A 23,759-nucleotide genomic window follows, 5' to 3' on the forward strand; every position below is an offset into this window, starting at 1 on the left:
TCGTCTTCTGGTACAGCCCTGCTGTGTTGGTGCCCAGGAGGTGCCAGGAGCTGTAGCACGGAATCATGGAATGGTTTAGGTTGGAAGGACCTTAAAGATCACCCAGTGCCACCCCCTGCCCTGGGCAGGGACACCTCCCACCAGACCAGGTTGCCCCAAGCCCTCTCCAACCTGGCCTTGAACCCCTCCAGGGATGGGGCAGCCACAGCTTCTCTGGGCAACCTGGGCCAGGGGCTCAGCGCCCTCACAGGAAGGCATTTCCTCCTGATCTCTCGCCCAAATCTCCCCTCTATCAGTTCGAAGCCATTCCCCCTCGTACCATGGCTCCCCTCCCTGCTCCAGAGTCCCTCCCCATCTCTCCTGGAGCCCCTTTAGGGACTGGAAGGGGCTCCGAGGTCTCCCGGGAGCCTTCTCTTCTCCAGGCTGAACCCCCCCAGCTCTCTCAGCCTGTCCTCACAGCAGAGGGGCTCCAGCCCTCCCAGCATCTCCGGGGCCTCCTCTGGCCCCGCTCCTCTGAGGGGAACGGAGGGTCCCGTATGCAGGCCGGACCCTTCCCACAGGGAGGTCTGCTGCCTCCCTGGGGCCCGTCTTAAGGATATAGCCAGGAAGCTTCCTGGCCTGATACGGCCCTCCGATTATTACCCTCTTTTGATCTTCCAGGCAGACAGTGAGGAGCTGGAGAGCAGAAGTCTGAGGGCAACGGAGAAAGATTTCAGGGCCTTGGGGCGGCTTGTCAAGGCTTCGGGAGCACAAACTGTGTTCTCCTCTGCCCTTCCAGTTGTGGGGACTGGCAAATGGGTAAACAAGAAAATCGGACAGATCAACACCCGGCTGCAGAACTGGTGCTACGAGCAGGGCTTTGGGTTCTGTGATCGTAGTTTGATCTGCAGGACGCCGGGCCTGCTCGCTAAGAATGGGAAAAGCCGATCCCGAAAGGGGAAAAGGGGACTAGGCCAAGAGTTAGCAAGGCTCATGGACAGGGCTTTAAACTCGAATGGAAGGGGGAAGGGGATAAAACCAGGCCCACTAGTAACGAGCCTAGGGATAAAGGGCCAAGGAGGGGGGTAGCTCAGCTCAAGCGCATCTACACGAACGCACGGAGCATGGGCAACCGACGGGATGAGCTGGAAGCCATTGTGCAGCACGACAGCTATGAGGTAGTGGCCATCAGGGAGACCTGGTGGGATGACTGTCACGACTGGAAAGCCCTGATGAACGGCCTTAAGCTCTTCAGAAGGGACAGGCAAGGAAGGAGAGGCGGGGGTGTGGCTCTGTACACCAGGGAATGTTTTGATGGTATAGAGCTAGATTGCAGTGATGATAAAGTCGAGTGTTTATGGTTAAGGACGAAGGGGAAGGCGAATAAGGGAGATCTTGTGCCGGGAGTGTGCTATAGACCACTGGCGGGAGAGCTCACCAAGCCTCTCTCCATCAGTTAGCAACAGTCTCGGTCAAGAGGGGAGGTAGCAGATGACTGGAGGGTGGCTAATGTGACGCCCATCTACAAGAAGGGTGGGAAGGAGGATCCGGGAAAGTACAGGCCTGTCAGCCTGACCTCGGTACCAGGAAAGATCATGGAGAGGATCATCTTGAGTGAGCTCTCATGGCAAGCGCAGGGCAGCCAAGGGACCGGGGCCAGCCAGCAGGGGTTTAGGAAAGGGAGGTCCTGCTTAACCAACCTGATCTCTTTCTATGACCACGTCACCCGCCTTCTGGACGCGGGAAGGCTGTGGACGTCGTCTGTCTGGACTTTGGTAAGGCCTTTGACACCGGCCCCCACAGCATTCTCCTGGAGAAGCTGGCGAATCCTGGCATAGACAAGTGTACTCTTCGCTGGGTTAAAAACTGGCTGGATGGCCGTGCCCAGAGAGTTGGGATTAATGGGGTGAAATCCTCTTGGCGGCCCGTCACCAGTGGTGCCCCTCAGGGCTCAGTTTTGGGGCCAGTTTTGTTTAGTATCTTTATCAATGGCGTGGATGAGGGGATTGAGTGCACCCTCAGTAAGTTTGCAGACGACACCAAGCTCGGTGGGAGTGTTGATCTGCTTGAGGGCAGGAAGGCTCTGCAGAGGGACCTGGACAGGCTGGATGGACGGGCCAAGGCCAACTGTATGAGGTTTAATAAGGCCAAGGGCCGGGTCCTGCATTTCGGTCACAACGACCCCAAGCAACGCTACAGGCTTGCGGCTTATCCTTTGGTGTGTGCTTGGTTGGACTCGATGATCTCAAAGGTCCTTTCCAACCATGAAGATTCTATGATTCTATGATTCTAAGCAGCGACTCCCTGCCCCCACCCCCAGCAGGTCAGGGTGGGCATGGCTCCCCTGGCATGGAATACCAGGGAGAATTAACCCTATCCCCGCCGGAACCAGGACAGCCGACTACGCCAAATGTGTGAGCCGATGCAGGCAGGACCGACCACAAAACCACGGAAGAAAGGCAAAGAAGAAATTTAATCTTGATGCCTCGAGGGTCTGGGAATCTCCAAAGCAGCCCCCGGGCAGAGGCACGCAAGCAGGGGCCGCAGGTACCGCGGAGCAAGAGAGTCCTTATGAGCGAGAAATCCTTGTGAGCGAGAGAGCGAGAGCGCCCGGACTCCTTGTTCTTGCTGGTAGTTGAAGGGTTCCAGCAGGCCTAGTTTCCCCCCTGCGCTTGCATCTTCTTCAACAACCGGGCAGGATTCTCAAGCGGCTGTGCGTTTTCCAGCACCCCAGCTGCAAGTCACTGGAGCGTATTTACACTCCTCCTCGCCGATCTGCCGTTACTTTGCCACAAACTCAAAAGAAGGGGCCTTGTCTCCACCGGCAGGATCCCAGGAGGGAGAAAAAGACCCCAGCCCGGCATCAGTTGTCCCAGCCCAGCGCCTGTTGCCCCAGCCCATCAGGTTACCCCGCCCTGTGATGTCACAAAGGGGGGTCTCTGACTGCCCTGTGATGTCACAAAGCGGGGCGTGGCTCCCTGCCCTCCTATAAAAGGGGGTGCGGGCACCACAGGAGCAGGCAGCAGGCACTGGGCACTGCAGTCTGGCATCGTGTGGGCAGACTGCAGCCTCGGCCACTGCCACCCCAGCCATCTTGGCGTTCCCATCACTGGGTACCCAGGAGGATCCTGGGGATCTGTGCTGGTGACTCAGAGCAGCGCAGGCGGTCACACCGGAGCCGGTGCCATGGGTCGCTCCAGTGGCTCCCATGTGGCTCAGCTGGCCCCACTGCTGCTTCTCGTGATGGTGCTGAGCGTGTTCTGTGGTCTGCTGAAGACCAGGCGTCTACGGGTAGGTGACTGCTGCACCGCACCGCACTGCCCTGCGGCGCGTGGTGGCGTGGGATGGCCTTGGGGGCTGTGGTGTGGGGCTGGAGCTGCTCCCGTCTCACCAAGCTGCTTTGGGTCCTGCAGAGGTGGTGGAAGAAAACTACGAGACGGAAGAAGGCGTCGAGTGGCCGGCTGAAGGAGCAGAGAGGTGAGTGGCCCCGGCATGGAGCACCCAGCCAACGGCCAACACCCCACAGCAGCCCTGAGCCGGGGCTGTGCCGGGGGCTGCCGGCCGCTCACTCCGTCTCCTCCCTCCGCAGTTTCTCAGCCAGCAGACCAAGGAGAAAAGCAGCCCAGGCGGACACAGAAGAAGAGGTGAGTGTGGGGGAGACCCCCAGATCCTGCCCCACACCCTCACCCCGTGCCCTGCCTGCACTGCGCAGCCCTGCCCACTGGCCCAGGAGGGGGTGCTGCCCGCGGGTGCCGCCGGAGGGGCTGGGGTGCAGCGGGGTCTCTACTCTCTCCTCCTCTGCAGGGCGAATACGGAGGCGTCACAGACCAAGCGCCTTTTGCCACGGATTCCACTGCCCTCCCAGCCAACCATTTACTACAGAGGCAAAGATGGGCTGCTGCACCCCATGCCTCTGCCGGCCACCCATGGCCCCGGGACCCCCTCCACCAACCAGGGCAACAAGGTGGGGGAGAAAGGGCTGGCCCTCAGCCAGGACCAGTCACCAGAGCTGCCGGCACGGCCCAACCGAGTGCAGGTCCGCGTGGATGTGCACCCGCCCCCCCGTGATGCACCACCCATGGCCATGGACAAGAGGGTGCGCTTCCAGGAGGACCCTGCCTGCTCCGACCAGGACACCCAGGTAAAGACGGAGCAGCGCTGCCGGATGTGGCGGCTCTCCTGGGCCAGTGGTGGGGGGCAGCAGGAGGTGTCGGGGGGCAGCGGGGGGTGTTGGGGGCCTGCGGTGGGACCTTCACCGGGACCCCTCCCACCCCCTGCCAGCATGGAGAAGCAGGAGCAGCCGGGGCCACTGGGATGCCAGGGTGGCCCCAGCGCCTTGCAGCAGAGTTGCCGGGGGGACACATGGAATCACGGAAACATAGAATGTGTGGGCTTGAGAAGGGACCTTGAAAGGTCGTCTGGTCCAAGCCCCACCATGGAGAAGGCTGTGGGTGGGGGCAAGGCCAAGGACTCGGAAACGGGGCCAGACGGGAGCATTGGGGATTATGTCTGGTTGGACTCGATCTCAAAGGTCTTTTCCAACCCTGAAGATTCTATGATTCCATGATTCCTGCTGCCATGGGCAGGAGCTCCCTGGCAGAGCCCAGAGCCCGCATGTGGCCGGGCAACCTCGGGGCCGTGCAGGGCAGGACGGTGCCTGCGGCAGGGCTGCTGCCAGCTGCGGCACATGGCGGGCTGCGGTGTGGGGCAGGGAGCGGCTCCCGTCTCACACCGCTCCTCTGGGTACTTGCAGAGCTGCTGTAAGGAGTCGGAGCTTGAGACAAGCGCGGAGAAAGCCCAGCTGGAGGAGCGGAGAGGTGAGTGGCCCCGGCACCGACAACCCGGCAAACGGCCGACAACCCACGGCAGCCCTGAGCCGGGGCTGTGCCGGGGGCTGCTGGCTGCTCACTCCGTCTCCTCCCTCCACAGACTCTCCGCCAGCAGGTGATGGAGCAGAGCCCAGGCTGACACTGGAGGAGCGGTGAGTGTGGGGAAGACCCCCAGATCCTGCCCCACACCCTCACCCCGTGCCCTGCCTGCACTGCGCAGCCCTGCCCACTGGCCCAGGAGGGGGTGCTGCCCGCGGGTGCTGCCGGAGGGTCCGGGGTGCAGCGGGGTCTCTTCTCTCTCCTCCTCTGCAGGGCGAATACGGAGGCGTCACAGACCAAGCGCCTGTTGCCGCGGATTCCACTGCCCTCCCAGCCAACAATTTACTTCAGAGGCAGAGATGGGTTGCTGTACTCCATGCCTCTGCTGGCCACCCATGGCCCCGGGACCCCCTCCACCAACCAGGGCAACAAGGTGGAGGAGAAAGGGCCGGCCCTCAGCCCGGACCAGTCACCAGAGCTGCCGGCGCGGCCCAACCGAGTGCAGGTCCGCGTGGATGTGCACCCGCCCCCCCGTGATGCACCACCCATGGCCACGGACAAGAGGGTACGCTTCCAGGAGGACCCTGCCTGCTCCGACCAGGACACCCAGGTAAAGACGGAGCAGCGCTGCCGGATGTGGCGGCTCTCTGGGCCCAGTGGTGGGGGGCAGCGGGAGGTGTCAGGGGGCAGCAGGGGGTGTTGGGGGCCTGCGGTGGGACCTTCACCGGGACCCCTCCCACCCCCTGCCAGCATGGAGAAGCAGGAGCAGCCGGGGCCGCTGGGATGCCAGGGTGGCCCCAGCGCCTTGCAGCAGAGTTGCCGGGGGGACACATGGAATCACAGAAACATAGACTGTGTGGGCTTGAGAAGGGACCTTGAAAGGTCATCTGGTCCACCATGGAGAAGGCTGTGGGTGGGGGCAAGGCCAAGGACTCGGAAACGGGGCCAGACGGGAGCATTGGGGATTATTTCTGGTTGGACTCGCTGATCTCAAAGGTCTTTTCCAACCCTGAAGATTCTATGATTCCATGATTCCTGCTGCCACGGGCAGGAGCTCCCTGGCAGAGCCCAGAGCCTGCATGTGGCCGGGCAACGTCGGGGCCGTGCAGGGCGGGACGGTGCCTGCGGCAGGGCTGCTGCCAGCTGCGGCACATGGGGGGTGTGGTGTGGGGCAGGGAGCTGCTCCCGTCTCACACCGCTCCTGTGGGTACTTGCAGAGCTGCTGTAAGGAGTCGGAGCTTGAGACAAGCGCGGAGAGAGCCCGGCTGGAGGAGCAGAGAGGTGAGTGGCCCCAGCACCGAGCGCCCGGCAAACGGCCGACACCCCACGGCAGCCCTGAGCTGGGGCTGTGCCAGGGGTTGCCGGCTGCTCACTCCGTCTCCTCCCTCCACAGACTCTCCGCCAGCAGATGATGGAGCAGAGCCCAGGCTGACACTGGAGGAGCGGTGAGTGTGGGGGAGACCCCCAGATCCTGCCCCACACCCTCACCCCGTGCCCTGCCTGCGCTGGGCAGCCCTGCCTGCCGGCCCAGGAGGGGGTGCAGCCCGCGGGTCCCCTTCTCTCCTCCTCTGCAGGGTGAAGCCCGAGACGACAAAGAGCAAACTTATGCTCCCGCGGGGCTCCATTCCCTCCCTCCACACCCTCTATAGTGTGGGAAGTGACGGATCCCTGTACCCCCGGACGCTGCCTGGCCCCCAGGGCACCCCAGAGGAGCTGCTGGCAGGGACCAAGGAAGAGTGGGTCCCTGCGCACGGGAGGGACGGGGAAGAGCAGCCCCGAGACACGCAGCTGCCTCCCAGCAGCCTCCCAGACAGGCAGACTTTCAAGGCCTGGAAGAAAAAAACATTCTGGTGCTCCAAAGGCACGGAGAGGGAGCGCGGGCAGGCGTCCCCGGGGCTGTGCCCGGCAGGACGGTGCCTGCAGCGGGGCTGTGCCCGGCTGTGGGGCTGCTTGAAGGGCTGGTGGAAGCGCCGCTGCCGGCTCTCCTGCTTCAGCCAGGCCTGCAAGCGGTGGCAGCGCTGGGCCCAGAAGAGAAAGCGTTCCCCGGAGGGCGTGGGGCCGGGACCCGCCCCGGCCTTCCCCCCGTCTGAAATGTGGCCGAAATAAACGTTTTTCTCTACCCCTGGTGCTGTGGTTCATCCTCCCACCCTGCAGCTGGGGCAGCGACCCCCTCAGCGCCCGACCCAGTGGGGCGCGCTGGCACCCACCAAAGTGGGGGGTGGGGGTGGGTTGTACCCCAGTGGGTGTGCTGGGGCCTGGGGAGCTGGGTGGGCTGGAGAACGGGGCCAGCAGGAACCTCCTGAAGGTCAGCAAGGGCCAAGTCCTGCCCCTGGGGAGGAACAAGGCCCGGCACCAGCCCAGAGAAGGTGCTGCTGGGCACCGTCATGAGCAATCCACTGCAGAACGGCCTTCAACATGGCCTCGTCTTCTTTCACCTGGAGCTCAGCCTTTTCCAGGCCATTAAGGCTTCCTCTGATCTCAAGCAAAGCCTGAACACCCCCAGCCCCCTCAGCCGCTCCTCACCGCACTCGTGCTCCAGACCCCTCACCAGCTCCGTTGCCCTTCTCTGGACTCGCTCCAGCCCCTCCCTGTCTTTTTTGTGGTGAGGGGCCCAGAACTGGACACAGCCCTCGAGGTGGGGCCTCACCGCTGCCCAGTACAGGTCACCATCACTGCCCCAGTCCCGCTGGCCACACCATTGCTGATACAGGCCAGGACGCTATTCGCCTTTTTGGCCACATGGGCACGCTGCTGGCTCATATTCAGCAGCTTTTTCACCAGGCAGCTCTCCAGCCACTCTTCCCCCCCAGCCTGTCGCGTTCATGGCGCTGTTGTGACCCCAGCGCTTGGCCTTGTTGAACCTCACACCATTGGCCCATCGATCCAGCCTGTGCAGATGCCTCTGCAGAGCCCTCCTTGTGGCCAGGCAGGAAGGCAGATGCCACCCTCTGCGGCCACTGTGCTCTGGAAGAGCCTGGGGGGCAGCCCCTGGTTACCCAAGGCAGGTGGGCACCCTCCCTGCGCTGTGCTGGCTCTGCGGGGCACTGGGGTGGGGACTGTCCCCCCTTCCCCCCAGGGTGAGGAACAGCCCCTCTGAAGCCCACTCTTGGCACGTGCCACACCTGCAAGATATTCTGCAGCACCTTGCTGAATCTGGAGGCAGGACAGCTGAGCACCAACGTCTCCAGCGTGCTGTCTATGGCTTTGGGGATCTGCAAGGAAGACAAAGAGTTGTGCCATTGGCTCCTGCTGTCCCTCTCACCCCCGGGAGACGGAGCTGAACTCCCAGAGCCAAGGGAGGACTCCTGCGCTGCCCCGCGGTGCCCTGGAGAGACCCAAGGGCAGAGAATCTGCTGCGTGCAGAGCAGCCCGCGGCACTGGATGTGCCCGGGCCCACAGGAAGGGGACAAAGGGATGAGGGTGGGAAAGTGCCGCAGGTGACGCGCTTCACTCGGAGAGAGCAGCACTGACACACGGACTGATATTAAAGAGGGATTTCACAAAGTCTGACAGTCAGTGCAACAAGTGTTTTAACAAGACTGGATGGCAAGGCACCCTTGGTTATTTACTGCACAGAGGACAGGGTCAGACAGAGCTGTCAGGGAGACCCTGAGAGGTTCCGAAAGGGCCCCCTTTCTTTCTAAACTCCTTCTCAGAGAGGAGTCTGAGTGCAGCGGGATCCCATAGAATCACAGAATCAGAGGGTTGGAAGGGCCCTCTGGAGATGATCCAGTCCAACCCCCTGCCAGAGCAGGGTCACCCAGAGCAGGTGGCACGGGAACGCGCCCAGGCGGGTTGGGAATGTCTCCAGAGGCGGAGACTCCACCACCTCTCTGGGCAACCTGGGCCAGGGGCTCACCACCCTCACAGCAAAGAATTGCTTCCAGATCTCTCGCCCAAATCTCCCCTCTATCAGTTCGAAGCCAGTCCCCCTCGTACCATGGCTCCCCTGCCTGCTCCAGAGTCCCTCCCCATCTCTCCTGGAGCACCTCTAGGGACTGGAAGGGGCTCCGAGGTCTCCCCGGAGCCTTTTCTTCTCCAGGCTGAACCCCCCCAGCTCTCTCAGCCTGTCCTCACAGCAGAGGGGCTCCAGCCCTCGGATCATCTTCGTGGCCTCCTCTCGACCCTCTCCAACAGGTCCACGGCCTTCTCGTGCTGAGGACTCCAAAGCTGGACCCAGCACTGCAGGTTGGGTCTCACCTGAGAGGAGTAGACGGGGAAGTAGTCACGTTTCTGTTGCCTCAGTGTGTCTGTTGCACGGAGGCAGTCCAAGGAACCCCCAGTGAGCCCAAGGAACCCCGGAGCAGCCCTTCTCTGAAAGCCCAAGAGGTGCCATGGAGCCACTGGCCAGTGTGACCACGCTCGGGCACCTTGAGAGCTTTGCTCTGCCCGAGCCGGCTGGCTGTGGGCATCTGGGCAGCCTCCTTGAGGGCACATGGGCAGAACTAGGGGCAGGACGGGAAAGAGGTGGATAAGGACGAGTTGTCTTGGAAATTCCAGATGGGGGGTGGCTGTCTTTTTGTCATCGGAGCCCCTAAAGACCTGATCATTTTCCCTTGCAGTCCCCTCAAGCCAGACCCCTCCTCATACGCACTAGTCCCCTCTGAACCCCTCTGTGGTCCTGGGCTTGCCTCAGCCTGACCCAGTAGCCCCACGGAACCTCTCAGCACCCCAGTGTGCCTTTTGATCTTCTCTCGAGGCCTCAGTTTGCCCCAGGTCCCTGCAGCACCCCTCTTTAGCCCCCGGCCCCTTCCCTCTGAGCCTCAGGAGCCCTCCCTTGATCTGGGGCCAGCAGAGGGCTCTCGAGCACAGTCCCACCGCAGGACTCCTCCATTTGCCCTGTAGCTCTCTTAGCAGCACTCTAGTCCACTCAGGAGCCCTCCCGAGGCCTCCATTGCAGCCTGCACCCCTCTGTGGGACCTCAACCTGCCCCCGGGGGATGCTGTGTGCTATGAGAAGCCCCGGGCCAGTGTGACCATGCTTTGCTCCATCTCTGTGGTGGCCTCTGAGGGAGGATGGCACCCAGCAGGGTGCAACTCTAAGGGCCACAGGCCTCAGCGTGCCAGGAGCTGTTGTCTTCCAGCACGGCACTTCTGGGAGGCCCTGTTGGCCTGTGGGGCATGGCGGTAGCAGTCGTCTTCTGGTACAGCCCTGCTGTGTTGGTGCCCAGGAGGTGCCAGGAGCTGTAGCACGGAATCATGGAATGGTTTAGGTTGGAAGGACCTTAAAGATCACCCAGTGCCACCCCCTGCCCTGGGCAGGGACACCTCCCACCAGACCAGGTTGCCCCAAGCCCCCTCCAACCTGGCCTTGAACCCCTCCAGGGATGGGGCAGCCACAGCTTCTCTGGGCAACCTGGGCCAGGGGCTCAGCGCCCTCACAGGAAGGCATTTCCTCCTGATCTCTCGCCCAAATCTCCCCTCTATCAGTTCGAAGCCATTCCCCCTCGTACCATGGCTCCCCTCCCTGCTCCAGAGTCCCTCCCCATCTCTCCTGGAGCCCCTTTAGGGACTGGAAGGGGCTCCGAGGTCTCCCGGGAGCCTTCTCTTCTCCAGGCTGAACCCCCCCAGCTCTCTCAGCCTGTCCTCACAGCAGAGGGGCTCCAGCCCTCCCAGCATCTCCGGGGCCTCCTCTGGCCCCGCTCCTCTGAGGGGAACGGAGGGTCCCGTATGCAGGCCGGACCCTTCCCACAGGGAGGTCTGCTGCCTCCCTGGGGCCCGTCTTAAGGATATAGCCAGGAAGCTTCCTGGCCTGATACGGCCCTCCGATTATTACCCTCTTTTGATCTTCCAGGCAGACAGTGAGGAGCTGGAGAGCAGAAGTCTGAGGGCAATGGAGAAAGATTGCAGGGCCTTGGGGCGGCTTGTCAAGGCTTCGGGAGCACAAACTGTGTTCTCCTCTGCCCTTCCAGTTGTGGGGACTGGCAAATGGGTAAACAAGAAAATCGGACAGATCAACACCCGGCTCCAGAACTGGTGCTACGAGCAGGGCTTTGGGTTGTGAAATGTGCTTAACTGATTCGTGTCAGCGTGGAACAGTGTTAGGGCCACAGGATGAAGTGTGACCTTTGATTGTTTTGTCTGTATGGCCGCAGACGAGACGGTGTGTCTGTCGTGTCTGTGTTTTGCAGGAGCCACCTGGCGAACATTCTAGAATACCAACTTAAACCGGTCATGTTGTTATCTGCATAGTGACCTGTAAGAGGGGGATACACCCATTTTTGGCAAGGGCCAACCATTTTAGAGGCAGTTATGAATATGTATTAGTATAGGAGATATAAACCAAAAATGGGGTCTGTAAGGTGTGTGTCTTGGTTGGGCAGAGACTCCCGCCACACCCAGCGCTGTTTGCTTGCCTTTATTCCTTTAATAAATTCTAAATTCTAATTGGAATCCTGTTTGCGATTAAATCATTTATCACAATCTGGGGGCTCGTCCGGGATGGTCTTAGTTCCTGAATTCTGACTTGATCTAGGAGGGGCGCCCCACCATTAGGTGGCTCCTGATGAGGTCAGGTCGGGACTAACGCCATCCTGAACCTGAGTAAAGGCAAGCAAAGAAAAGATTTTGATTTTTATTTTTATGAGCTCCCTTGCCGGCTGCAGCAGTTTATTTTACCCGTAATTCTGCGCGCGAAGATCCGAACGAAGATGACGGAGTCGTAAGTATTTAAAGTGTATACCGTTCGGTTGGGTGGGATTCGGTTGCCTGTGTGTAAGAGTGTGATTGAGACGGAACCTGGTTCCGAAGTGATTGTGGGGGTCTTCTAACCGCGGTTCCAATCTCCCGCGAGGGACTTGGCCGGTGAAGGACCGAAGCGATTCCTATAGGATTCGTGGCTGGGTGATAGGTCCTAAACCCCCTGCAAGACACTCTTACTGGTAACCAAGGGCTGTAGGAATTGCCACAGTAAAATTCCTAGATGGGTCAGACAAAATCGAAGACCCAGGACCAGAGGAAAGGGAGCAAATTACCAGATATACCATTGGAAAGTCCATTAGGAATAATGATTAGGAATTGGAACGAAAGGGGCCCCAGAAAAGGAAAAAGTAAATTAAAATTAGTTCACTATTGTATGATTGAATGGCCGAAGAAACCTTTAAAACCACATGTCTTTTGGCCTGGTTTTGGATCCTTTGAAGGCTGGATTTGCCAGGCCTTAAATCTATATGTTAATTCAAAGGAACCTTTTAGTCAGGAGGAAAGTGATTGTGCAGGATTATGGATCAGGACTTCACGTCCTTTTCCAGCTTCAATAGTTACATTAAAAACGGATGAAAAGTCTGAGAAAGAAGAAGGAAACAAAGACGAAAAAGGGAAGGAAAAAGATGATAAATGGGAACCACTGGATAACTTACCACCTCCATATCCTAACAATCCTCCTCCGACGGCGGCTCTCCCTCCAGGGGCCGTAGTACCCCCACCAGTGCCACCGTTACCCCTGCCTCCACCACCGACAGCACCAGTATTGGATCGACCTCCGCCTGCATGTACGAGAAGTAGAACTGCCACATCTGGGGGAGCTTCTCTATATCCCTTACGAGAAGTACCCCTCGGAGGCAATTAGGGAGGCATTGGGTTTGTGGCAGTTCCATTAAATACCACGGATGTAAGGAATTTCAAGAAAGAAATGGGGACCCTATTAGATGATCCCCTTGGAGTAGCAGAAAAACTAGACCAATTTTTAGGACCTAATACTTATACCTGGGAAGAAATACAATCCATTTTAGGGATCTTATTTACTGCTGAGGAAAAGGGAATGATTAGACAAGCTGGAATGAGAATTTGGGAAAGACAGAATCAGGCAGGACCCCCAGGAGATCAGAAATGGCCAAATGTGGATCCCCACTGGGACCATCAACAACCCCAAGGAAGACAGAACACGAGGGATTTGAGAACATTAATAATACAGGGAATAAGGGAAGCGGTTCCCCGAGGGCAAAACATTAATAAAGCATTTAATGAACAACACGGAAAAGACGGATCTCCTACAGAATGGTTGGAGAGGTTGAGGAAAAGCCTGCAAATGTATTCTGGAATTGATCCGAATACAGTGGCTGGGACTGCACTCCTTAGAACCCAATTTGTAGCCAAACCCTGGGGGGATATAAGAAAGAAATTAGAAAAACTTGAGGACTGGCAAGAAAGAGGATTAGAGGAGTTACTTAGAGAAGCCCAGAAGGTATATGTTAGAAGGGACGAAGAAAAACAGAAAGTAAAGGCAAAAATTGTTGTAGCAGCAGTAAAAGAAAGTCAGAAAAATCAGAATCCCTTTAGAGAGAAAAGGGAAAAAAGAATAGAGCAGACACCCAGAGGACAGCCTCATAGGGAGAGATTCACAATTCCTGTCTGTTACTACTGTAAGAAGAGGGGACATGTTCAGAGGAACTGTCGTAAGCGAGAACAAGATGAGAAAATGTTCAAAGAAGAACAGGGGTGTCAGGGGCTATATCTTTTGGGGACTTCAACATCAACAGAGCCCTTGATAAAATTATTAATAGGTCCCCATAAGGAGGAGGTTTTATTTTTAGTGGATACAGGAGCTGAAAAATCAACCATTCAAAAACTTCCAAAAGGAATAGAGATAGGGAAGAATTATATGTCAGTAGTCGGGGCCAAAGGAGAACCTTTTAAAGTCCCTATCTTGAAAGATGTAGAAGTAGAAACAGAAAAGAAAATTTGTCTTAATGATTTACTTTTGCTCCCTGAAGCGGAATACAATTTACTAGGAAGGGATCTGATTTTGAAGTTAAACTTGAGCATTCAGAGTCAGGGGAACAAACTGCAGATCAAATTATATACTTTAACACAGGAGGATGAAGAAGCTATTAACCCCTCGGTGTGGTATAAAGAAGGGGAAACTGGAAAAATAAAAACGGACCCCATAAGCGTTCAAATAATAGATCCACATCGTTCGATTAGAGTCAAGCAATACCCTATACCCATGGAGGGTCGAAAAGGATTAAAGCCTGTAGTTGACAGACTTTTGGAAAAAGGAACCTTGGAACCATGTATGTCACCTCATAATACACCCATCCTCCCTGTAAAGAAACCGGACGGGTCATACAGAACGGTCCAGGATTTAAGAGCTGTAAATCAGCGAACGATTACTAAATTCCCTGTAGTGGCAAATCCCTATACTTTATTAAGTCATATTTCTCCCAGACATACTTGGTATAGTGTGATAGATTTGAAAGATGCTTTTTGGGCCTGTCCTCTGGACGAGGGATCTAGAGATTATTTTGCTTTCGAGTGGGAGGACCCCGAAACGGGACGGAAACAGCAATTAAGATGGACGGTATTACCACAGGGGTTTACGGAGTCACCACATTTATTTGGGCAAACTTTAGAGAAAATCTTACAGGATTTTACATTACCCCAGGAGATAAACTTATTGCAATATGTAGATGATTTATTAGTAGTAGGAGAAACTGAAGAGGGGACCCGAGAAGCTACTATTAAATTGTTAAATTTTCTAGGGGAGAAGGGATTGAAGGTGTCCCGATCAAATCTACAGTTTGTAGAACAGGAAGTAAAATACTTAGGACGTTGGCTAAGTAAGGGAAAGAAGAAACTAGATTCTGATAGGATATCTGGGATTCTATCTTTAAGACCCCCACACACTAAAAAGGAGGTTCGGCAAATATTGGGATTATTAGGATATTGTAGATCATGGCTTGAAAATTACAGTGACAAGGTAAAATTTCTGTATGAAAAATTAACTAGTAACCAACTTAAGTGGTTTACAGAAGATGACCAGAAATTCGAGGAAATACAAAAGGCATTAATACAAGCACCTGTATTGAGCCTCCCAGATCTAGAAAAACCTTTCCATCTTTTTGTAAATACATCAAATCAGACAGCATATGGAGTTCTTACTCAAGACTGGGCAGGAATAAAAAAACCTGTGGGGTACTGTTCTAAATTACTTGATCCAGTAAGTAGAGGATGGCCTGCTTGTCTCCAAGCTTTGGTAGCTACCGCATTATTAATAGAGGAAGTTCGGAAAATTACCTTTAGTGCTCCTTTAAAAGTGTATACCCCACACAATGTCAGGAGTGTTTTACAACAAAAGGCAGAAAAATGGTTAACGGACAGCCGGATCTTGAAATATGAAGCAATATTGATAGACTCCCCCGATTTAGAACTGAGGGTGACTTCTGCTCAGAGTCCGGCACAGTTTTTGTTTGGAGAGCCATCAAAGGAAGTACAACATAATTGTTTAGAGGTAATTGAGACCCAGACTAAGGTGAGGCCAGACTTAAGAGATACTGAGTTAGAAAATGCAGAAGTGTTATTTGTAGATGGCTCCTCCCGTGTGGTGGAAGGGAGGAGAAAATCAGGATATGCCATAATTAATAAAAATTTAGAACTTATAGAATCAGGACCTCTGAGTCCATCATGGTCAGCTCAAGCTTGTGAGCTGTATGCCCTTTGTAGAGCCCTGGAATTACTACAAGGAAAAAGCGGGACCATATTTACGGATTCTAAATATGCATATGGAGTAGTCCACACTTTTGGAAAAATTTGGGAGGAAAGAGGTTTAATTAATACCCAAGGAAGGAATCTAATACATCAAGAACTAATAGTGAAAATTTTAAAGGCGTTAAGAAAACCAAAGGAGATAGCAGTGGTACATGTGAGAGGACACCAAAAGGGATTAGATTATCAAACCAGAGGGAATAACCTAGCCGATAGAGAGGCCCAGGAAGCAGCCCTGAGGACTCAGGTCGCTAAAATTAATGTAGTACAAGTACAAGGAGACATTAGTGAAAAAGAACTAGAGGAGAAAGAAAAGAAATTTACCCCTGAGGAACAGGCAAAATTAGAGAAAATAGGAGCTAAGTTAGAACAGGGAAAATGGATGCTGCCCGACGGGCGAGAGATGTTGCCAAAAGCTTATGCCAGGCAAATATTAGAACGATTACACACACAAACACATTGGGGTACAAAGGCGATACATGATCATTTCCTTAAACAATTTGGCTGTATTGGGATTTTTGAAATAGCAAAGCAAATCACGCGAGGATGTTTAACTTGTCAAAAAGTAAACAAGAAAGTGTTTCGACAAGCAGCCACGGGGGGAAGGAAAAGAGCTTATAGTCCTTTTGAAAGAATACAAGTCGATTTTACTGAATTGCCTAAGGTAGGGAGAATAAAATACTTACTAGTAATAGTAGATCATTTAACACAATGGGTAGAAGCTTACCCTGTAGCACGAGCTACGGCACAGATGGCAGTAAAAATCTTATTAGAACACTTAATACCTAGATATGGGATAATCCAGTATATTGATTCTGATCAGGGCACACATTTTACTTCTAAAATAATAAAATTATTATGTCAATCATTAGGTATTCAATGGGAATACCACACTCCGTGGCACCCACAAAGCTCAGGGAAAGTAGAAAGAATGAATCAAACAATAAAACAGCAATTGGCTAAATTAATGATTGAGACACAGATGTCCTGGACGAAATGCCTACCATTGGCACTATTAAACATAAGAACTAAGCCACACAGTGAGACTGGATTATCGCCATATGAAATGTTATATGGAATGCCTTACTCCCAAGGGATGCCCCTGGGGAACAATGTGGTTGAAGATTATAGTATCCAAAAATATATAATAACCATTGGAAAAAGGTTAAAAGAACTACGAGAGATTGGGATGATGGCTCAAACACCACCATTAGGATTTGCAATTCATCAATTAAAACCGGGAGATAAGGTTCTGATCAAAACATGGAAAGAAGAAACCCCATCTCCCCTCTGGGAAGGGCCTTTTCTTGTTTTATTAACTATAGAAACTGTCGGAGGATGTCGGAGTGGGAGACGGACCCGGAGTAACGATGGAATCTCAATATGAGTATGATCGTTCTCTCTTTATTCAAGTTTTCACAGAGTATATATAGACAGGCAATAAGAGCACGCGCTCGCGGCAGCTATATGATTGGCTTACAGTCTCTGTTCACGCACTGTCCATGCAGTTCATTCACAGATCAGATTGGTTACAAGAATTCACATAGAAAATTACTTAGTCATTAGCACAACATGTTTTCTACCTTCTCAGTCCCCGTTTTTCCCATGTACTAATTCCATCTTCTACCACCTGTTTTGCTCTTAATCTAATCTCTCATGGTAGGGAGGCTGGCTCACGTGACCATTTTCTCTCAGACACATTCCTACAGAAACGGCTGTGAGAACTGCTGAAAAAGGATGGACACGTGTGTCGCGAGTGAAAGGTCCAGTGAAGGAGTGGAGAGTCACATCTGAGCCCGGAGAAGCCAAGCTAACCATCAGACGAACTTAAAGAGACCTTCATCAAGAAGCATAAGCTAAGTTGCTGTGGGAATTTCATTGTAACTACTCCTGTAGAATTAGTGGACAGGGATAAATACCTATTAGGAAAGGTAATTTAGTCCATTGTGTAAACGGTGTTGTTTAGTTTTAAGGGCCAAGTGTTCTACATGTTTTAAAATATATCATTTTCCAAAAAAGAAGTCAAGGATCTAGGAAACAGTTTAGAATTTTTGTGCATTCGCTGTGGGGCCACCACTCCCCTATATAACCTACCATGGGTTAGGCTTTATTGTTGTCAATTTAATCAAAGAGTGTTTCTTGATTAAAGGTTACCCCTTAAAAGATTAAGGAAGAGGGCAAGACCGGAGGGGAACGAGTGGTGCGGCTTGAAAGGTCTGCCAAGGGCTGCAACCCCTTCGGGCTGTGACCGCCGATCACTATGGCCCTGACCGGACCTCTTCTGGTCCTCTTTGGGGTAAGCTCCTTGACTCTGGTTATGGCAAACAACTGCAGCCAGTGCGTAGTAACTACTAGGAGGGGACGGGTAAGTTCCCAGACTTTGGTTTATCATACTATTTATGAGTGTAAAGGCCAGAAAATAGGAAGCTGCATTTATAATCTAACCCAATATACTTTATGCAAAGACGAAGAGAGGATTGTGTGCTACGATCCAAAGGAACTCCCCTATCAATATTGGGTAGAAATGAAGACAAATTCGGAAATAGGAAGACTAATAGGAACAAGTGAGGTTATAACCAATTTAAGTACATCAGTGTCGGTAATTTTTGATGCGTGCGACATTATAGATGATGATCTAGACACTAATTGCGGGAGTTGAGAGTGGAGACGGTACTATAGTAATCAACCAAAATATATTTGCCCAGGGGGACACCAATGTGACATAAATCCTGATTATACACCTAGTCAAACAGGGAGATATCAATCAGCACACCTGTGTGGAAGAAGAGGGTGGTCTTGTGTATGTTGGGACACTGCAGGCTGGGGATATGATAGACAGTGTGGGAATTTACAAGCTTCAATCACAAAGATGCAAACAGATAGTAATTGTACAACCCGTACCTGCAATCTAATAAATTTAACCCTGATAAATTTAGAAATTTGGAAGCAAAAGAAAGTAAATAAAATTGGTCTTAAGATATATGGACCTGGAGAAGATCCGGGTGTAATTATTAATATCGAAATAAAAGAAAGAATAAGGGAATCGGTACAGCACAGACTACTATTTAACTCGTTTTATCATGAAATAGAAACAGGAGTGGAATATGAAATTCCCACAGTTGCTAAAAATCTATTTGTAAATCTTGCTGAAAACATTGCTAAGTCATTAAATGTAACTAATTGTTATGTTTGTGGTGGAACAAACCAAGGTGAACGATGGCCATGGGAGGCTATGGAGAGCAACATTAGTAATCCTCAAATATGGAAAACAATGGGAAAGGGTAACAGGAAACAACAGTGGGTACTTCAAACGAGTATAATTGGAAGGAGTTGTTGGCAAAATTTAAAAGAGAATGGAAAACAAGTAGGTGATCTAGAGTGTGAAGGAGGTTACCTATGGAACGAAACTCAGAATAAATGGGATAAGTGGGGGAGTCCATGGGAAATGAGTGATCGATTTAAAAATTGGACCAATGGAGCAAACATACCAAATGGATGGCCCACTCCTGAAGGACATCATTGGATTTGTGGTAAACTAGCTGATGCGTTTTTGCCACAAAATTGGACGGGATCCTGTGCATTGGGAATTATAAGGCCCAGTTTTTTCCTGTTACCTATAAATCGAGGAGAGCGATTGGGAGTCCAAGTGTATGCTGAAGCTGGTGAATTAAGAAAAAGGCACTATAAACGGAGTCTACAAATTGGACATTGGAAAGATAAAGATTGGCCTCCCGAAAGAGTCATTGCCTACTGTGGTCCAGCCACATGGGCAGAAGATGGATCCTGGGGCTATAGAACTCCAATATATGTGCTAAATAGAATAATTAGATTACAAGCTGTATTAGAAATAATTGTAAATACAACTGGAGATGCCCTTGGACGAATTGCGAGACAAAATACCAAGATGAGAACTGCTTTGTGCCAAAATCGCTTAGCCTTGGATTATTTGCTAGCACAAGAGGGAGGTGTTTGTGGGAAGTTTAACCTTAGTAATTGTTGTTTAGAAATTGATGATGAAGGGGAAGCTGTAAATGAACTTGTAAAAGAAATGAAAAAAAGTGCACATGTCCCAGTTCAGACTTGGACTGGAGTCGACCTAGAAGGATTCTGGGAAAACTTTACGGGAGGTGACTGGCTTACTAAAATCGGGATTGTTATATTGGGGGCATTTGCAGGATTGTTAATAATTCCATGGTTTATACCTTGTTTTATTAGACTAATACACTCAGTTATACAAGGAATGCAGATAGCTACAGTACCTGTTGATTCAGAACCTGGGAAAGAGAAAACTCTTTCCCTGATGATACTAAAGACAAAAGAAGATTGGAAACTAATACCAATTCGGCAAGTATTAACTCGGTTGGAAACAAAAACACGAATCAATGCCATAGACAAAGAAAATGGGGGATTGTGAAATGTGCTTAACTGATTCGTGTCAGCGTGGAACAGTGTTAGGGCCACAGGGTGAAGTGTGACCTTTGATTGTTTTGTCTGTATGGCCGCAGACGAGACGGTGTGTCTGTCGTGTCTGTGTTTTGCAGGAGCCACCTGGCGAACATTCTAGAATACCAACTTAAACCGGTCATGTTGTTATCTGCATAGTGACCTGTAAGAGGGGGATACACCCATTTTTGGCAAGGGCCAACCATTTTAGAGGCAGTTATGAATATGTATTAGTATAGGAGATATAAACCAAAAATGGGGTCTGTAAGGTGTGTGTCTTCGTTGGGCAGAGACTCCCGCCACACCCAGCGCTGTTTGCTTGCCTTTATTCCTTTAATAAATTCTAAATTCTAATTGGAATCCTGTTTGCGATTAAATCATTTATCACAACGCTATTCATGTTTTTGGCCACATGGGCACGCTGCTGGCTCATATTCAGCAGCTTTTTCACCAGGCAGCTCTCCAGCCACTCTTCCCCCCCAGCCTGTCGCGTTCATGGCGCTGTTGTGACCCCAGCGCTTGGCCTTGTTGAACCTCACACCATTGGCCCATCGATCCAGCCTGTGCAGATGCCTCTGCAGAGCCCTCCTTGTGGCCAGGCAGGAAGGCAGATGCCACCCTCTGCGGCCACTGTGCTCTGGAAGAGCCTGGGGGGCAGCCCCTGGTTACCCAAGGCAGGTGGGCACCCTCCCTGCGCTGTGCTGGCTCTGCGGGGCACTGGGGTGGGGACTGTCCCCCCTTCCCCCCAGGGTGAGGAACAGCCCCTCTGAAGCCCACTCTTGGCACGTGCCACACCTGCAAGATATTCTGCAGCACCTTGCTGAATCTGGAGGCAGGACAGCTGAGCACCAACGTCTCCAGCGTGCTGTCTATGGCTTTGGGGATCTGCAAGGAAGACAAAGAGTTGTGGCATTGGCTCCTGCTGTCCCTCTCACCCCCAGGAGACGGATCTGAACTCCCAGAGCCAAGGGAGGACTCCTGCGCTGCCCCGCGGTGCCCTGGAGAGACCCAAGGGCAGAGAATCTGCTGCGTGCAGAGCAGCCCACGGCACTGGATGTGCCCGGGCCCACAGGAAGGGGACAAAGGGATGAGGGTGGGAAAGTGCCGCAGGTGACGCGCTTCACTCGGAGAGAGCAGCACTGACACACGGACTGATATTAAAGAGGGATTTCACAAAGTCTGACAGTCAGTGCAACAAGTGTTTTAACAAGACTGGATGGCAAGGCACCCTTGGTTATTTACTGCACAGAGGACAGGGTCAGACAGAGCTGTCAGGGAGACCCTGAGAGGTTCCGAAAGGGCCCCCTTTCTTTCTAAACTCCTTCTCAGAGAGGAGTCTGAGTGCAGCTGGATCCCATAGAATCACAGAATCAGAGGGTTGGAAGGGCCCTCTGGAGACGATCCAGTCCAACCCCCTGCCAGAGCAGGGTCACCCAGAGCAGGTGGCACGGGAACGCGCCCAGGCGGGTTGGGAATGTCTCCAGAGGCGGAGACTCCACCACCTCTCTGGGCAACCTGGGCCAGGGGCTCACCACCCTCACAGCAAAGAATTGCTTCCTGATCTCTCGCCCAAATCTCCCCTCTTTCAGTTCGAAGCCAGTCCCCCTCGTACCATGGCTCCCCTCCCTGCTCCAGAGTCCCTCCCCATCTCTCCTGGAGCACCTCTAGGGACTGGAAGGGGCTCTGAGGTCTCCCGGGAGCCTTTTCTTCTCCAGGCTGAACCCCCCCAGCTCTCTCAGCCTGTCCTCACAGCAGAGGGGCTCCAGCCCTCGGATCATCTTCGTGGCCTCCTCTCGACCCTCTCCAACAGGTCCACGGCCTTCTCGTGCTGAGGACTCCAAAGCTGGACCCAGCACTGCAGGTTGGGTCTCACCTGAGAGGAGTAGACGGGGAAGTAGTCACGTTTCTGTTGCCTCAGTGTGTCTGTTGCACGGAGGCAGTCCAAGGAACCCCCAGTGAGCCCAAGGAACCCCGGAGCAGCCCTTCTCTGAAAGCCCAAGAGGTGCCATGGAGCCACTGGCCAGTGTGACCACGCTCGGGCACCTTGAGAGCTTTGCTCTGCCCGAGCCGGCTGGGTGTGGGCATCTGGGCAGCCTCCTTGAGGGCACATGGGCAGAACTAGGGGCAGGACGGGAAAGAGGTGGATAAGGACGAGTTGTCTTGGAAATTCCAGATGGGGGGTGGCTGTCTTTTTGTCATCGGAGCCCCTAAAGACCTGATCATTTTCCCTTGCAGTCCCCTCAAGCCAGACCCCTCCTCATACGCACTAGTCCCCTCTGAACCCCTCTGTGGTCCTGGGCTTGCCTCAGCCTGACCCAGTAGCCCCACGGAACCTCTCAGCACCCCAGTGTGCCTTTTGATCTTCTCTCGAGGCCTCAGTTTGCCCCAGGTCCCTGCAGCACCCCTCTTTAGCCCCCGGCCCCTTCCCTCTGAGCCTCAGGAGCCCTCCCTTGATCTGGGGCCAGCAGAGGGCTCTCGAGCACAGTCCCACCGCAGGACTCCTCCATTTGCCCTGTAGCTCTCTTAGCAGCACTCTAGTCCACTCAGGAGCCCTCCCGAGGCCTCCATTGCAGCCTGCACCCCTCTGTGGGACCTCAACCTGCCCCCGGGGGATGCTGTGTGCTATGAGAAGCCCCGGGCCAGTGTGAGCGGGCTTTGCTCCATCTCTGTGGTGGCCTCTGAGGGAGGATGGCACCCAGCAGGGTGCAACTCTAAGGGCCACAGGCCTCAGCGTGCCAGGAGCTGTTGTCTTCCAGCACGGCACTTCTGGGAGGCCCTGTTGGCCTGTGGGGCATGGCGGTAGCAGTCGTCTTCTGGTACAGCCCTGCTGTGTTGGTGCCCAGGAGGTGCCAGGAGCTGTAGCACGGAATCATGGAATGGTTTAGGTTGGAAGGACCTTAAAGATCACCCAGTGCCACCCCCTGCCCTGGGCAGGGACACCTCCCACCAGCCCAGGTTGCCCCAAGCCCCCTCCAACCTGGCCTTGAACCCCTCCAGGGATGGGGCAGCTACAGCTTCTCTGGGCAACCTGGGCCAGGGGCTCAGCGCCCTCACAGGAAGGCATTTCCTCCTGATCTCTCGCCCAAATCTCCCCTCTATCAGTTCGAAGCCATTCCCCCTCGTCCATGGCTCCCCTCCCTGCTCCAGAGTCCCTCCCCATCTCTCCTGGAGCCCCTTTAGGGACTGGAAGGGGCTCCGAGGTCTCCCGGGAGCCTTCTCTTCTCCAGGCTGAACCCCCCCAGCTCTCTCAGCCTGTCCTCACAGCAGAGGGGCTCCAGCCCTCCCAGCATCTCCGGGGCCTCCTCTGGCCCCGCTCCTCTGAGGGGAACGGAGGGTCCCGTATGCAGGCCGGACCCTTCCCACAGGGAGGTCTGCTGCCTCCCTGGGGCCCGTCTTAAGGATATAGCCAGGAAGCTTCCTGGCCTGATACGGCCCTCCGATTATTACCCTCTTTTGATCTTCCAGGCAGACAGTGAGGAGCTGGAGAGCAGAAGTCTGAGGGCAACGGAGAAAGATTTCAGGGCCTTGGGGCGGCTTGTCAAGGCTTCGGGAGCACAAACTGTGTTCTCCTCTGCCCTTCCAGTTGTGGGGACTGGCAAATGGATAAACAAGAAAATCGGACAGATCAACACCCGGCTGCAGAACTGGTGCTACGAGCAGGGCTTTGGGTTCTGTGATCGTAGTTTGATCTGCAGGACGCCGGGCCTGCTCGCTAAGAATGGGAAAAGCCGATCCCGAAAGGGGAAAAGGGGACTAGGCCAAGAGTTAGCAAGGCTCATGGACAGGGCTTTAAACTCGAATGGAAGGGGGAAGGGGATAAAACCAGGCCCACTAGTAACGAGCCTAGGGATAAAGGGCCAAGGAGGGGGGTAGCTCAGCTCAAGCGCATCTACACGAACGCACGGAGCATGGGCAACCGACGGGATGAGCTGGAAGCCATTGTGCAGCACGACAGCTATGAGGTAGTGGCCATCAGGGAGACCTGGTG

This window comes from Chroicocephalus ridibundus, chromosome 26 (assembly GCF_963924245.1).
Source record: "Chroicocephalus ridibundus chromosome 26, bChrRid1.1, whole genome shotgun sequence".
In the NCBI taxonomy this organism is placed as follows: Eukaryota; Metazoa; Chordata; class Aves; order Charadriiformes; family Laridae; genus Chroicocephalus; species Chroicocephalus ridibundus.